At 43.1% G+C, this 13,039-nt stretch overlaps 1 protein-coding gene across 2 annotated transcripts in view; it reads right to left on the bottom strand.

Annotated features, from left to right (window-relative positions):
* Zswim6 (zinc finger SWIM-type containing 6) overlaps nucleotides 1-13,039 on the bottom strand; it is a 171,398-nt gene that overhangs the window by 125,148 nt on the left and 33,211 nt on the right. The gene's annotated exons all lie outside the window — the stretch shown is intronic.

The raw sequence follows: 13,039 nt of genomic DNA, 5'->3' as shown, positions 1-13,039 counted from the left end.
CACTAGAAAAAGGTGAGGATTAGGAAGGACGTTCATATAGAGAAAGGCCTCACATATTGCTCTAACACCTCAACTTCAAACAGCTTTGTGATTATTTGAAGGAAGCATTTCATCTTGTTCAACGTTAAAACACAAGGAAAAATTAACAAGGAAAGTGCTGAGGTTTGAAGGTCGTTGTGTCCTGTCCCCCACCCCCCAGCCCCACAAACTCACATTGCTACTTAATGATTACTTTAACAGTACTAAAGAGTGGGGCTGTTGTGAGGCGATTAGGTCATAAGGGTTCTGCTTCCGTGAGTGTGTTACTGTCCTGGCAGTGATCCTTCTCGGTCACATGGATGCCTTCTGCCATGTTAGAAAAGGCTATCACCAAATTCAGCTCACCAGATATCTCAGTCACCAGAATCATGAGCTAAATAAACATACATTGTTTATAATTTACCCAGTATGTGGTATTCTGCTATGGGGGTGGGGAACCAAGATAGAGGAAAACATAGTCCTAAAAGGGAAATATTGGCACAGCTAGGGCATCTCCATAAAAACCAAAGGAAGCCTTGGCTCAAGGTTTGAAAAGACAAGTTTTGAAACTGTTACCTACTCCACTACTGCTCAGTTAAACTGCATCACTTCTGGGCTGTCTCCAAAGCAAGGGACAAATTTGTGGTGGAAGGGAGTGCGGGCAAAGGAAAAGAACGCACATGCTTCACTTAGACAGTAAGTGGAGAGTGGGAGAAGGTCAGGTGTGTGCATGCGTGCTCGTGGCTAGAAAAAAAAGGAATGCAAGAAAATAAGTGAAAAATCACAATATCAGTAAAATAATTTCTGAATTCTAGTAACGTTTCTCTTTATAAAATGCATAAAGGATAAGGAAACATAATATATATAATGTATAAAAACATTCTTATTCAAAACTCTAGGAGTTCAAAATAAATGGGGTCAACGGGTTTTTAAAAAATAGCATTTTCCTAAGAGAAGACTAGTTGGGAAGACGTTTCTGAGAAGGAGGAATGTCTTAGAGTTAAGTAGAAGAATGGATCTAGGAAGGCAGGCTGGGAGTCAAGGAGGCACAGGATGAAGACAAGCAGAAAGGAAGCCCTGCAGCACCTAAGACAGGGAGAAAGGAAAATTCCACTCTGCCTTATGCTGCAGGTGCCCCTCAGGATATTCTCACAGAAAATCCCCAAGCCAGACCTTTAAAGGACTTGCTTGCTTCATTCCTGCATCACAAACCACTGTTGCACCCTTCTTTCTGTGCACTGAGCTGGTGCATACAGAGCAGAAGGCTCTAAGTATTCTCGGCCCATCACATCCTCATCAAGATATATCTGTGGCCTGCTGTAACCTCTACTGACAATGCTGACAGCTGCACAGGAAGACCAACAACAAAGAGGAGACAGACACAGCATGGGTTAAGCACGTCCAACGTGCATCCCTAGACTTCCTCATGGCACTTAGCTCCTCCGTGTGATGCGGTTTCCACAAGCATTTGCTCCGGGAAGCCCTACAGATGTTATCACTTCCCCGGGCTCTGTCGAAGACAGGAAGGTCTCAAAGCTCCAAAATGAAATACATCCATGTGAGAGCACCGGCCTTCCTGGAGAGTGAGCCCCAACTAGGCCAGAGACAGATGCCTCTGAGAATGAGCCCAGAGTGAAGTCTACACCACGCTTACGGTGACAGGTGGGGACGTACATCTTTTTAATCATCACTATTTAATCTCTTCTCTCATTTCTTCTTCTAGAACGTGTTTAAAACATGAGTCACTCTATGCCAAATTCAAATGAGATCATGTACGCAACAATTCTTTATATGCTTCTGCGCATACAAGTGAGTCAAATGATTCCTGAAAGTGAAGTCCTGTTGATGCCTGAAAAAAAAAGTTCTGAATTTCTGCATTTTGCCAAGTTATCACATTTCACAGTTATGCCTACTTCCACATAAACATGGAATATGTGTTTCCATTTGAAGGTTTCCCAGTAGCAAATACCCTAAGTTCCAACTAAAATCACCCATATACTCCTAACAGCCATTAGACAGCAGAGAGGTTAAGGCCACTGACTTTTTAAAGCCACGGTGAGTGCCAGCTGTAAGAGCACAGAAATCCATCAATGTCCACTGCCTCGGTTTCCTCATCCTACAGTGTTAGTGGACATTTTTAACAGAGGAATCCAAATAAAGCTCTCAGGATATTATTTGGCTCTTTATATTATTAACTTCTTCATCTTCCATGTTTGTCATGGCCAGTGTAGATCCAGAATAGAAGACAGTATAAATCCAGAATCCTCCCTGGAGCTTAAGAGGCACAAGGGTGAATGGGTAGTCTCATTCCGAGACGTTTTCCGAAGACTAACTGTATCAAGCAAGGTTCCGAGTGTGAATGGTTCTGGCTTTGGGGGGAGAGGGGGAAGAAGAGACGGTTTTGTGGGTTGTTTTTCAAAGGGTAGCTTTGACATGCCATTAATTCTAACTAATTTTAAACACATTTGTAAGAGCATTTGCTGTGTTAAGTGCTTTAGCCTTACAATTCTAGACTACAGACTGCTACTAACTACTCAATTAACTTCCAAGCGGCACTTTCCTACAAAGTAACTTTAAACAGGAAAGCTATTGTAAGCTTTTCCCCTATTTCCTGTACTTAAAATATCCTATTATTTTCTCTCAATAATTACAGATATCTCTAGCTTGAGACTCGGATGAGATCACGGACTGGACCAACAACATTGGATTTCAGGGAACTCCTATAGCTAGGTGGACGGGGCAGGAGTATTTACTGTATCTTGTTACTGGTATTATCCATTTGTCGACTTGAGGAAAGGAGATTTTTCCCTGAAGCAGATGGCCAATCCTTTCCAGAAAGCCGCTTTCAGACATATGCAAGCAACTGCACAGAAATAAACTCCCAAGAATCGGAATAAGCCCCTTTGAACCCAACACCAGCCAAAGGCTCCCTTGAAAAGATTGACTTAACAAATAAAGACAAAGGAACCTGTCCTAAATGACTGAGCCGGAGAGAAGGCATCTAGCAGGAGAGCAAGGGCAAAGAATAAAATAAAATAAATCAGGAGGCAGAAAGGCTCCTTGAGAAAGCAAGTGGTCCAAAGGCATGTAAACCAACACAGGTAGCACAGAGAGCCTATTAGTTCACCACTTGTTGGGTGATTCTTCCTAAGGATACCACGTTGTGGAAAGCTCCATATCCTGAAACAGACGCTGATTAGCAATGCTTAAGCTTCCAGCTGCCTTTGCATTTGTTCGTTTTGTCAAAGCCCTAATTCTACCAAAGCCTCTATCCGCCTCAAACCCAGCTCAGTTCACCTTACTGGAAAGGCTCTTCTGGTCCTGTCAGCTGTGTGCAGGATAAGCAGCTGGGAAGTAAGGAAAAACCATTAACTGGAGACTGAAAAGAGTGTGGACGTGGAGTTCCGCCATTTGTTGCAGAAGAGGTTAAAAAAAAATGTAAATTAAAAAAATGAAATTAAAAAGACTATTCATTGCTCCGCACCTGCTCAGAAAGGCTTTACAACCACCAATCCATGCAGAATGGCCACAGCTCAGCTAAAGGAAGTATTTTTTTAATCCTTGTTTAAACAGGGCAGGGAACCTGCCAAGGAACAACGGCAAAGGAAAATCACTGAGAGCGCAAAGAGAAACGTCCACTGACGCACCAGAGATAAACCGAGGGTCTGAGGTATGTACTTCCCCAAGGACTCTTTAAATAAATGGCATCCCAGAGGCAGACAGGCAACAACTTAGGAATCAGGCAGGCGAGGTTTCCACAGCTTCAGAACATTGAAAGTGTGCTCCTAATTAGTATGCAATGTAGAAACAAATGCAGACTGGGCTTTGTATTTCCATCTTCAGCTATGCCCAATGGCTGGGCAATAGTGCAGCAGCGCCTCAGCTCCCATGGTCTCGGGCCAGGGCCCTCTAAGGCTATGTGACTCTGTGACTATGAGGAGGCTCGAGGGAGAGAATGTCCCCTAAAACCCCTCTGCCTCCAGGGCCCTGGGGCTGAGAGAGGCTCCCAGAAGGACTGAGCTTCAGGTGGATTTTCAATAGAGCCTACCTATGAGACAGCGTGTGTCGGAAAGAAGCATTCCCATCATGAAATAAGAAGGAAAAGAACATTAACAGTGACAGCACCCATACAGTGACCTAAATTCCAGGCATGTATTATCTCAATTAAAGTAACTGAGACCCAAGGGAGTTACAGAACTTCCCCTAGGTCACAAAGGAGTTAACAGGCTAGAATGAGAACTCAAACCCAGGTCTGTGGAACTACAAAGCAAGTGCTCTTTCAATCCAGCCTGCTGTCTTTCATATTCTCATCAGTGCGCTGTGAGGTACTGGGCTTTAATTACACACTTCTATAAAGGTGGCTTAAGACGCAGAGATCTGAGCACTTCCTCCTTTGCGGGGGACTCCTTTAAAGTCACAAAAATGTCTCTTGCCTCCTAGGATGAAAATAATAAGAAAAATGATTTTCCTGAGCCAATGTAACAACATGCTGTCCACAACAGTGCCATCTGCCAGTTTGAAAGTGTGCAACGCACTTTAGAGGTCAAAGAGTTACACAAACCATGCAGTCCAAAGACTAGCCTGCAAGTTTCTTCAAAAATTTCTCCAATTTGTAATGACTGGCTGTTAAAAATACAAAACAAAATCCATTTACATATGATCCCATGGATCTAAATTGTACGTGAGACACTTTGAGCACACACAAATTCAAATACCCAGTCTAAATTCGAAGCCATTCTACCAGCACTTCACTTTCATCCTAGGGAAAACAACCAGTATTGTAGGGGACTGGAGAGCTGGCTCGACACTTATGAGAGCTTACTCTTTCCAGATGGTCCTAGCTCAGTTTCTAGTACCATGGTAGACAGCTCCTGTCTTTAACTCCAGCTCCAAGGGATCCAACACCCTTTCTGGCCTCCAGACAACAGAATCTGTCTGTCTGTCTGTCTGTCTCTCCTCTACACACCCCAGAAGCCTGGCCACAGGCTGTATGGAAGTGTTAGTACCTTGTGAGCCTTTCTTCCTCTACGGACAGACTGCTATGGACACAGCCGCTCCTGGGTTCGTTCTCATGTGAACTCTGACTGGAAGATGTCTGATCAGAAAATGTCAGAGACTCTGTTTTGGCAAATGAACACCATAACCCAGAAGAAACAAAGATTTCCTCAGTAGTCTACTGACTAAAAAAATCCTCTGTGGGGTGCAGGAGAAGGGAAGGAAGAGAAGGAAAGGGAGGAAGGGAGGGAAGGTGGGGAGGGAGGGGAGGGAGGGAGGGAGGGAGGGAGGGAGGGAGGGAGGGAGGGAGGGAGGGAGGGAGATTGAGAATAAGATGCCCTATTACTTAAGCAGCTGGAAATCAGCTTTCACATAACAGAACAAAGTTCCCAGAACTTCAATTAAAATGAGAAAGGTTAAAGTAGTGTTTTATGCTGGAGCCATCAGCCTCTCCAGGTCTCCATCCACTCAAAACAAGAGCTCAAAGGGACTCCAGCTGCAGGAAAAGCAAGCTCAGCCATTCTACCTTCCACCCTCCACTCTCTATGGCGCCTTCCATTCCCCTTCCACCTCCAAAGGCCTGGATCCTTAGCCTGACTGGGGTTGGGGTTGGGGTTGGGGAGTGGGCTGTGAGCTACCTGGTCTCTCTGATGTCTGTACAAAGTTATTTTAGCACTATGCCTGACCCTTGAAATCATAAGAAGCAACACAATACAGGGTGCCTGAGAATGCACACAGGATAAATTTATTTAAAACAAAATAACTCATAAGACACTTAACACAAAATTCTCCAAGTTCAGACATTGAACTCTGTCAAACTACCTTAATAAGCCAGGCAGTGGTGGCGCACACCTTTAGTCCCAGCTCTCAGGAGGCAGAGGCAGGCAGATCTCTGTGAGCTTGAGGCCAGCCTGGTCCAGCCTGGTCTACAGAGCACGTTCTGAGACAGGCTCCAAAGCTATACAGAGAAACACTGTTTTAAAAATAAATAAATAAATCAAAATTAAAAAAAAAAAACTAATATACAGTTTTGTAACCAGAGAAACTTCACCTGGGGAAAAATGTTTCACAGTTAAAGAAAACCATATTAAGTATGTTGTTTAAAAGTCAAACTAACATACTATTTATTTAAAAATAAGTTTATCCTGTTTCCTGGCTGTCAATCCTCTGTATTCTAATCCATTGTAAATCATCTGTAACTTCCTACACGCATTCCCACACATTCTGTCTTCCTTTCTCACCTAAGGCAGCCTATCTTTCCTGCCGAATGGTGTAACGTCTGTTGTTTGAGAAACTGACCTAAGAGAACTGTTGGCGTGGTTAAAGTACAGTTAATTTTATAACCGATTTCTATGTGGCTCTATCCAAGATGATGGGGACACCAGGAAACAGAAAGGGACGCCCCAACTAACTTCTTTGAGAACAGAGTGGAGCACACAGTTGCCACTCTCCTCTCTAAACTATCCAAGCGTCAATTCTGCTTTCACCAAATGACATGCGGAGAGCGGAAGAAGAGGTGTGAGACAAGTTATTACCAGGCATTGGCTCCAATGTCCTCAGTCCTGGGAGGACCAACTTCAGGCCTGCCCTGCAGTGCATTTCTCACCTGTCTGTAGCAACAAAGAACACAAGCTCAGCAGGTGGACCTTTCCTAGTACAGCAAGTACCAGGTAATCACTGTGGAGGAGGGATCTGTTCGCCACTGCAGAAATGCCTGAGTTACTACTCGGGAAACGGCCATTCTGGTGGCTCCAAGAGGATGACTATCTGGATTTCCAACTTTACAGGGAAAAGTATCACTCAGGTAGGAGGGAGGCAATATTCTGCATACATACTCTCCCCAGCAAAAAAACCACAGGGCACAGCCAGAAGAGTGGACCAAAACTACAGCAGCACCCTTATGGGCAAGGGACTCATCCAAAGGCACATATGGGTACTTTACATAGAGCATGTTCTCTCTCCTCCCTCCCTCCCTCTCTCCCTCTCTCTCTCTCTCAAACACACACACACACCTCTATAAAGTTTAACATATATTATTACTTACAGTGAGAGATTAGCAGCAATGAAACAAAACAATTACGGTTTTTTAAAAGGTATTGTTCTACTTTTGTTCTAAGACTATTTATTGTGTGTATGCACATCTGTGCATGTGTATCACAGCATGCATAGAAAGGTCACAGACAACTTTTCAGGAGCCCAGAATGTTTGAGGCAGGGTCACTTGTTCCTTCTGCCACTCTGTGCACATATTCTGCCCAGCTCTCCTGCTTACTGCCCATGACACTAGAGGAGTCCTGGAGGTGCATGCCACCACATCCACCTTTTTACGTGGGTTCTGGAAAGTGAACCAAGCTGTCAAGCTTGCACAGCAAGTGCCATCCCCAGCCTATTTCTGAATTTTCCATGCAAGCCCCATCCTTGACTAACAGAAACCAAGAGGTGAGACTAGGGTAAAGGAGGACAGCTTGCTACTCCAGTACAGACAGCCACTCTTTGGCATTAAGACAAAACCATGGCCTGCATCTGTTAGGGATTTTTTTAATCTCACTGTCCAGGACAAATGTTCCTTACCTTAAGTATGTTCACTGCAGTCCTACAATAAAAAGGGAGAAGAAATACAAATGTTTTCTCTTTACTGGAAGAATTCGCAGTAATAGTCTCTACAAATAAGCTCTAGGAAGGGCAGAAATGTGCTAACGGTGCTTGCTGCCACAACTGACAGACAACATGAGCTTAATCCCCAGGACCCAAAAGGAGAGAAGCAATTCCTGCAAGTTGTCCTTTGATCTTCATGCATGTTGTAACATGTATACGCCCACCCACATACATACAACAAACAAATGAATGTAAACAATTAGTCCGGGAATGATTCATTCTACAAATAAACTTAATCACATGCCTTAAGGAACAGTAAGTGTTTGTGAACACATGAATGAGTCTATGCTTGCAGTAACAATTCTAAACTAGGGGTTAGAAATTGCTGACATGATACTCAGATGGAGCGAGTCATCATTGAGGACTTAATGGTCACTGTTCAAAAGCATAATCCCAAGCACTAGTCAACATTTTCCAATACACAGATAAGCTCTTAAAATCTGCCTGTCTGGGTGTAAGCACGCACATAAGTATTGGCGCCCACGGAGCCCAGAAGCATCAGATTCCATGGAGCGGAAGTCAAAAACAGTTGTGAGCAACCAAACGTGGGTGCGGAATCTGAACTCTGGTCCTCTGCAGAAGCCCCAAATGTTCTTGACTGTTGAATCACTTTTCCAGGCCAAACAAGTATTTTTTAGACTCTACTATTTGGGCTGGGCAGTGATGGTGCAAGGCCTTTGATCCCAGCATGCAGGAGGCAGAGACTGGGATCTTTGAGAGTTCAAAACCAGACTGGTCAACAAGAGATAGTTCCAGGACAGCCAGAACTGTTACCAAGAGAAACTCTGTCTCAAAATAAAAACAAAACAAACAAACAACAGAGTCTACTATGTGTCAATCCTACCTGGTTAAGCATTTCCTCCATCTCCACTGACCTGCCGCACAGATGAGCCCTGACTGTTCACTGCTATTCACCCTAGTATAACACAATTATCAGTAGCTTTGTCAAGATAGTGCAGTAGTAAGAACTGTGAATGTTATACTACAGCTATTTTCAGAAGTTAGCTTAAAACCCAGTGAGAAAACCAAATTACAGATGCTAACTGTTAGGAACATCATCAGGGGTCCACTCCTATAACTTAAAACCATACAAAATCTAATGTTGAGGACAGAGTAATAAACACAGAACAAAATAATTGCAGGGCTACTCAGAGTCATGCAGAATAGGCAAAGGTTTTTTTCTCCTCTTGCATTTGTCGCATGAACAGGCTCAACATTTCACTTACTGTCTATCAGAGGCGACCTGGCATTTGCATTGCTAACAGTTCTTTTCCAAATGTGCTCACACTCTTAAATTTCTTCTGAGTGGCAATAATGAGCCTGCCCTGGGGATGAGGACATGTTAACAATATCAGTGCACACAGACACTAAGGGCATCATTGAATAAATGGGACCTCCTGAGGCTGAGAAGCTTCTGTAAAGCAAAAGACACTGTCACTAAGACAAAAAGGCAACCCACTTACTGGGAGAAGATTTTCACCAACCCCGCAACTGACAAAGGTCTGATCTCCAAAATATATAAAGAAATCAAGAAACTAGACCGTAAAAGGCTAATCAATCCAATTATAAAATGGGGCACTGAGCTGAACAGAGAATTCTCAACAGAAGAACTTCAAATGGCCAAAAGACACTTAAGGTCATGCTCAACTTCCCTAGCGATCAGGGAAATGCAAATCAAGACAACTTTAAGATACCATCTTACACCTGTCAGAATGGCTAAAATAAAAAACACCAATGATAACCTTTGCTGGAGAGGTTGTAGAGAAAGGGGGACACTCACCCATTGCTGGTGGGAATGCAAACTTGTGCAACCACTCTGGAAAGCAGTGTTTCGGTTTCTCAGGAAATTCGGAATCAACCTACCCCTGGATCCAGCAATACCACTCTTGGGAATATACCCAAGAGAGGCCCTATCATACAACAAAAGTATATGCTCAACTATGTTCATGGCAGCATTGTTTGTAATAGCCAGAACCTGGAAACAACCTAGATGCCCTTCAACGGAAGAATGGATGAAGAAAGTATGGAATATATACATATTAGAGTATTACTCAGCAGTAAAAAACAAGGACTTCTTGAATTTTGCATACAAATGGATGGAAATAGAAAACACTATCCTGAGTGAGGTAAGCCAGACCCAAAAAGAGGAACATGGGATGTACTCACTCATATTTGGTTTCTAGCCATAAATAAAGGACATTGGGCTTATAATGCATGTCCCTAGAGAAGCTAAGTAAGAAGGTGAACCCAAAGACAAACACATAGGCATCCTCATGAATATTAACCTTCATCAGGCGATGAAAGGAGACAGAGACAGAGGAGCACGGGACAGAAATCTCAAGGTCCAAATCAGGAGCAGAAGGAGACGGAGCACGAGCAAGGAACTCAGGACCGCGAGGGGTGCACCCACACACTGAGACAATGGGGATGTTCTATCGGGAACTCACCAAGGCCAGCTGACCTGGGTCTGAAAAAGCATGGGATAAATCCGGACTGGCTGAACATAGAGGACAATGAGGAATACTGAGAACTCAAGAACAATCGCAGAGGGTTTTTGATCCTACTGCACGTACTGGCTTTGGGGGAGCCTAGGCAGTTTGGATGCTCACCTTAGGAGACCTGGATAGAGGTGGGCGGTCCTTGGGCTTCCCACAGGTCAGGGAACCCTGATTGCTCTTCGAGCAGATTAGGGAGGGTGACTTGATCGGGGGAGGGGGAGGGAAATGGGAGGCGGTTGCGGGGAGGAGGCAGAAATCCTTAATAAATAAATAAATTAATTAAAAAAAATAAAAAAATAAAAAAATAAAACAAAACCCCCAAAAAAAAAAAAAAAACAATATCAGTGCAGATAAGCATATTTTCACATTCTGTGTACAGCCTGAGTAGAAAACATTGCGGGGGGGAGGGGGGGCTTCTCAGGAAGGCACTGTACCAGAAGGTTCATTCTGCTTTGTTCTGGTTCTCACTTGAGACTGCATAAAGAGCAAGTTCCTCCCAAAAGGCCCCCTCACAAGGAACACTGGGAATAAACCAGCCTTGGAAGAGCCATTTGCTGCTGTTTGCTGTAAAAACAGCCTCACTTTCTCGTGGTCTTAAATTCTCTGTCTTCCTACAGTTATCAATTCAAACTAGCCAAAAGACCCTTTGGAAAAAAGAGACTGCGAGGCAATGGATGGCTCGACCACAAGTAACAGCTACAGTTTTAAGATGACAGAACACTTCTGGGCACCTGTTCAGACAGCAACAGACACACTCTCGGGATAGACGTCCCTTCACAAGGTCTAGCCTGAAAGCCACAGTTCAAGTTTCCCATCTGAATAAACTGAAGACACAGTGCTAATTTCTATGCTGTCATTTATTCTTTTCAGTTTTTACTATGGCTTACAACAGAAAAACTATGATCCTGTCCCCCAACCCTCTCAAGCAGCTGAAGACCCTTCCTTGTGAGCCTTTCCAAAGAAACTGCATGTGCACATCAGCACCGCTTTCCTCTCTGCACAGGGCCCTGAGCTCATTATTCTAGACCTTCCTTTCATTGTTTAATCTATCATCCCACTTCAGTCATTTCTTCATTCTATTCAATTACATTCATCTATTTGCGTGTGCATGAATGGTCACGCCACACTATACATGTAGAGGTCACAGGACAACGTGCAGGAGCCAGATCTGGCCTGCCACCATACAGTTCCCAATCTTTATTTCCAACAACATTGCGTCAATGTTCATCTCCACAGTCCTGAATTGCTGAGCCTCCTCACTGCTCATATTAAATAAATCTGCTCATAATCTCCAGTAAGTAAATTTTTTTCAATTTAATGGTAATTTGGATATGTCGAAATGTTTGTTTTCACAGTCTAATTTGTGAATCTTTTCTACTGCTTCATGATGCCACATTCAAGAAAAGAAAAAGTTCCTTCTATATTACAAAAAATCATTCTCTTCTGTTTAGAGCAGCTACTTCTGTGACTTCGCATTCTAAAATTCAAAGTCTGACTCACATAAAATCTATCACCAACAAGGCATGAATATTTTCTTCTAGATGTCTACCTAGTCATCCTAATGCCTTATTTACCAGGAGAACCAGATGGCTCCTTACAGTCTTACTATTTTATTCCATACTCATGCCTCCCTTACCACTGCATTATTGCAGCTTACTAGCTGACATCTTGTAGGGCTGGATCTATATCTCATTTCTCTTTTTTTCATAAGGCTCAATATTATATGTGTACTTCTGTATGAATTTTGATATTAGTTTGTCAAACCAAAAAGGCCTACCAGAAATTTTATTAGGGCTACTTTCAATTTACAACGTTAGGGCGATATTTACCTCTAAGAAACAGCCCTATTATCTGGCTAATCCTAGAATTTTAATACTAAAAAAAATCTTAATTTCAAAACAGAAACATGGCCTGTAGAAGGTGAAGGGCAGCATGAAGTAAGATAAACCAAGTAGACAGGGCCAGCAAATGAAAGTCAGCAGTAAGAATTTTAGAGTTTGACCTCAAAGATAGGTAAGAGAGCCTAAACAGAAAAAGGAAATGATAACCAATGATTTTAAGATGACTGGGCCAGCACAGAGGACAATCAACTGCACAGAAGCAAGGACAGAGCAATCATAAGGCTCTGCAAAGACCCAGCCAGTCTTGGACTCAGGGACAGTAGCAAGACGGGTGGAGAAAATTCACCAAAAAGATATTGTGGGTGGAGGAATCAGAAATGGTAAGACAGCGGTAACTTTCTGGCTTGAACAACTCAGTGGGTAGTGGTGGCATTTACAGAACTGGGGGAAGAGCAGGCAAAGACAGATTTGGAAGAAAAATAGTTAAGCGAGAATCACAAATGTGATAAGTAAAGATATACAGTGAACAGTTTTGGACCCCGGGAGTCTGCTGCTCAAGAAAGTAAACATTTGAAGCTGGCACATGGTTTCTTGAGAGTAGATGAAAATTGAAAAGGGCCCAGGAAAGTGTATCCAAGTGGAGAGAGCCTTACTGAGAAGGCTGGGATTGCCAGGAAATACGTTGAAAACCAGAAAAGCTTGGATTTATGAAATTCAAGTAAAGATTTGTTACAAGAGTGGTCTTGTTACACAGGAGTCTTGCTGAGAGATGTCAGCTTCTAACAGCAAGATGAATGAGAAGGCCTCGCTACCTTCAGCAACGACGGCACTTCCACAGGTTCAGTGGAGTAGGGGAACACAGAAGAGACAGACGAGCAAAATGGAAGAAGGTATAAACTGAATATATTAATTCAGTAACTTAAATCCAAAAATAAAAAAGAAACAGGATATTGAAGGAAAACAATGGAATGGAAAGATTTGGAATCAAACAAGGGTTTTTAAAAGACAAACAAACAAAAAAGTTCATAGTGAA

Source organism: Microtus pennsylvanicus, chromosome 6 (assembly GCF_037038515.1).
Source record: "Microtus pennsylvanicus isolate mMicPen1 chromosome 6, mMicPen1.hap1, whole genome shotgun sequence".
In the NCBI taxonomy this organism is placed as follows: domain Eukaryota; kingdom Metazoa; phylum Chordata; class Mammalia; order Rodentia; family Cricetidae; genus Microtus; species Microtus pennsylvanicus.
The sequence above is the reverse complement of the archived record's forward strand: the minus strand, read 5'-3'. Positions and strand labels throughout refer to the sequence as shown.